The sequence below is a fragment of the Rosa chinensis genome, chromosome 5 (assembly GCF_002994745.2).
Source record: "Rosa chinensis cultivar Old Blush chromosome 5, RchiOBHm-V2, whole genome shotgun sequence".
NCBI classification, from domain to species: Eukaryota; Viridiplantae; Streptophyta; class Magnoliopsida; order Rosales; family Rosaceae; genus Rosa; species Rosa chinensis.
The window spans coordinates 27,272,868-27,277,691 of record NC_037092.1 but is presented as its reverse complement, the minus strand read 5'-3'; positions in this window follow the sequence as shown (position 1 = coordinate 27,277,691).

Genomic DNA, 4,824 nt, shown 5'->3' with positions numbered 1-4,824 from the left:
GTGTTGTTAGAACCATCCATTTGTTTGATTCAATTAGATAATTAAACGGTTTCCGATTCGATTGATTTTTTACAGAGATGATCTTTAAAGGATAATTTAGGATATAGACAGTTGGATTATAAATTTATTAAGTAAAAATATGTTAATCGACAACGGGGGTGAATATGCTCGTTCATCCTTGGGGTGAACTTAAAAATTGTCCTTGAGGATTTAATCTTCAAGAAAAAAGGTCATCATCTATCTTGCCCATAGAAAGGTAGTCATCAATTCTGCTCTAATAATTAAATTGGATTTAGTTGCACCAAGAAACTTAAAACCAACCTCTTCCCTCAAATCAGTAGCGTGGTACTTGTGGAGGAGGCTGATCGGTGTTTGTTGCTGTTGAATTGGGATTATGTTACTGCTTCATGTTGTAGCTTGCTTTCAGTTCAGTTCTGGATTTGTTTTTGATTGTTTGCTTTTGGTCCCAAAAGTTTCCTCATCTGCAAACTACTCAGATAGAGCTGTTAGGAGTTTTGAATTATCTCAGCTTCTTTTACTTATTCAGGTCTAAACTCTGCATAATTCTCTACCTGATTTGACATAGAGCTAATGTCTTTGTGGTGTTTGGGTTATTGGCTTATGATCATTGAACTCTGCATATCTAATACTGCTCTTTAAAACATGCACGATCTTATTGATTGCGCTTTTGGAAAATCAATATTCCTACAGTTCAACCACATATCCACTCATGGACCTCGACCTAGGGGTGGGCGTTTTCAACCGAGAGTCTGAGAAACCGGCTCGATCCGGACCAAAACCGACCATTTGGGTCGTTTTCAAAGCTGACTTCCTCGGGTCGGGCTAAACCGAACAGATTAAAGTGTCATTAGGTTCGGTCTCGGTTTCAGTGTTTGCAGAACCGATCTGGACCGATATTTGGTACATGTTTGCATTTCTGCATTTCTACTTGTTTAGTTTCGACAGGTTTATGTTTAGTTTCTGCATTTCTGCATTTGTAGTTTGCAGTTTTGCTTAGCTTCTGCATTTCTGCATTTATACTTTACAGTTTAATTTGCTTTCAATTATGCATTTATGCATTTTTATGTTTACAGTTTTGTTTAGTTTTTGCATTTCTGCATTTGTACGTTACTGCTTTACTGCATTAGTTTGCAATTTGCAGTCTTTGAATATGCAATTCTGCAGTTTGCAGCTTCAGTGAATCTGTAATTCTGCAGTTTGCATAGTTCTGGAAAAACAGTTTTCTTGGCCCAAAAAACCGAAACACAGGACCGATTATGTTCGGGTCGGTTTCTCATCGGTTTCAACTTGCTCAACACACCGATCCTGTAGTGTCGGTTTCGGACTCGGTTTTCAGCTTTTTCGAACCGAACCGATCCGAACCCAGCCCTACCTAGACCTATGGTCTTCACAAGCTCCTAACTTCACTATAGTTTATGAATAAACTTTTGTTCAATGTCTTAACGAATTTGGAAATAAAAAGCTTGATCTGTCTAAATTCTGAGCGTTGCACGTACTCCAAGCTATCGTTTTTGCCAAAAGATGTACGTGTTGCTTAATTTTTTATTATTTTTTAACACATACACTTATCTTTACATGAATGATTGTTTGATGTTTTAATGATATTTGTAATTGTCATGCACTCATGCAATATCCACTATCTTCTGCTAGTCAAAGAACATTTTTTTTTTTTAATCAGATAAACAACTCAAATGCTACTACTAGTCTTTCGTGAGTCGAACTCATAACCTCCCACTTACGAAGGAGAGACTAAGAACAGATTTTGGTTATGAAGTACTAAATGACATATTTAGTAATTTTTTGTATTATACGTGAATAAAACACGTACTAACGTTTTTTTTCTAAAAAAACTTCTGTACTTTGTATTTTTAAAAAGGACTCGTTAAATTTTTCGTACTTTTGAAGCTAAAAGTATTATACACGTACTATACATGATTTTTATGATTTTTTCCGTACTTTACACATTATTGAATATAAATTAATATTTTTAATTAAAAAATTAATAATTTAATTGATTAAAAATATTTTGCCGAATTTTTCGGTGAACTATTTAATAAAATATCTGAATAAGACACGTATGTATTTTTGGCGTACTATGCACGTCCCTTTTTTACTAACTATACTAAATGATCATTGGGTGTCTGTTACTACTGGACACGAGGATTATTTTTTAAAAACTTGCGCAAAAGCATAAGAGAAGGTGGAGGACAAGTCCAAAGTTGCCAAGGTATACTAATTTCCCATGCATGATTAATTTTTTAGTGGTTATCTTATAAATAGTATGTGATTCACGAGCATGTTCACTTAGTTAATAACTGACTAAGAAAATTATACTCGACCACCCTTGGATGTAAATCTAATGGTGGAATGAATTATTTTTAAATTAAGTTGTTTTGTTGTCAACCGTTAGATTTACATTTAAAGGTGATTAAACATACTTTCTTTGGTCGGTTTCGATCTGACCAGGTGAATACCACTGTTAAATATTTGTTATATGATCATTATGATGCAATGATTTCCAAATAGCAGCTTGGACCTGGGGTTGGTCAAGCAAACCAATAAAGATGCTCTTCATCCACAATTCCACATCACCAACCAAAAGATAAAAGGCATGAGAAGACCTAAGCATATAACTACTATAGTTCACAGCCAGGCAGAACTAAAGCTTCTGCCTTGGTTAATTCCTGTGGGGGTGGTCAACAAATTCGACCCTACAATCAAGGCGATTAAAGAGAAATAATAGCAGCAGTAAATGCAACAATTAATGTTGACCGTAAATGTGACTATAAATGCGGCATTCAGTATGGCAATTATGGCCGCCAATAAGTGACGGTTATTGCATAAATAAATATGGCCTTGATGACGGAGTGCCGCTCAAGTCGCTGCGATTTGCTGTGCAAGTTTACTTGCAGCCCACGCCGAGGTACACCTATAAATAGGCTGCTCGACATCGAGGTAATCCATCGAATTCCAATTATCTCAACTCCACTACTAAGAAACATACTGACTTAGGCATCGGAGGGTTTTCTGCAGGTACCCCCCCCCCCCTCTCCCATTTCTCCTCGAGCAGACGGTCAAACTCCAGGTCAACGCTCGAAGAAAGCTTCTCGATTGTTCCCAGGTCAGCTCCCGCTCCAGTCCGCATTAATTGTTGGGTCAAACTCCTCTACGGAAGTTTTCACCTCCAACAATTCCATAGAAACATAAAGCAAGCAAGCAACAATCCACCGCAAACTATAGACCACGATATGAGAAATAGACAGCAACTCTGTTTAATTTAATGATGTATGGCTGGATTCAAAATTTCTTCTCAAGGAACAGAGTAGGAGCCACTACTGTGGAAGCATTAAGAAAGAAAGAAAACTCAGGAAAAAAAAAAAAGACAACCTAAAGAACTTTGTCTTCCTGCACGTACGTCGTACCTCAGGTTTGCAAGTTTTGGATCAAGTCAATAGCCCTTGTTTCACTAGCCCTTGAAGTGTATTTTTTTAGTATGCCGAAAGGATTTGCTTTAAAGTGGTAATGCAAAACCTACAGTGGAACTGGAGGGACAAAGGAATCGATCACTATAAATAACAAAATTAATTATAACATCATCTCACTCATTTTCAGTAACTCTCAAGAAAGTTTGACGCCTAAGAAAATACAATCTACCCTTACAGATATACATAACACCAATAAACAATAATTACAAAGTAAATCACTAGTCTATAATTTCTTAAGTTGGAATGGAAGTAGTTAGAAATTTCTGTTTTCAATTTCCAAAAGCAATGCTCCACACAAAGCGTCAACTCAATCCATGACTAAATCCAATGAAATAGATACCTAGTTATTTCCTAGTAATTTCCTCGTCCACTGTTTAGCCAAGAAAAAATTTCACCAATGAATCCATGATCACCTGGTCATATGTACACTGGCCTGGTCCTATGTATCTTTTAAGCTTTGAAAATTCTACCATTGGAATAAAATGTAAGAAGGAAAACAAGACCCTTCAATGTGCATAGTCTTCGGGTACTTGGTCAATATTGTACCACAAACCACATACATCAGGAAACAACGTGTAACTGGGATCGGTAGGGTGGAGATAGGACAAGATTCAATGTTGTAGAGTAGGGGGTTCATAAATTGATGATCATGCTAGCTAACTAGTCTATGAAGCTCGAGAACATTTGAAGAAAATCTGTGAATCAGTTTTGAGTTTTGACTTGAGCAAAAGAGAAATGGGATCCTTAATATGGCTGGTGCTTATTTTATTCATGGGTTATTATCACAAATGGTACCTGAACTATACCTCAATTTTATCGATGGTACCTGAATTTCAATTTTGATCACAACCAGTACCTGAACTTTTCGGTTTCATTTTAAATGGTACCTAGAGCCACCCCGGTCACTATTCCGAGTAAAAATGGCATGGGAGGTGATCATAGTGATGATTTTTGATGATTTCAAGGGTTGTGATCATGTATAGTGATGATTTTTTGGTAATAGACTTGCCTTGAACTTGTTTTTTTATTTTTTTTTTATTTTTAGATTTGAGTTTTTTGGCCGGAATAGTAACCGAATGTGGCCTTAGGTACCATTTAAAATAAAATCGAAAAGTTCGGGTACTGGTTGTGACCAAAATTGAAGTTCAGGTACCATCAATAAAATAAAGGATAAGTTCAGGTACCATTTGTGATAATAACCCTTTATTCATTGTTCATGGGAAAGAACTTGGCTGACCAGCCCTGGTCAGGAGGGGCTGACCACAGCCACTAAAAATCTGACAACTGTCTTCTTCTTTTTTTTTTTTTTTTGCCCCTT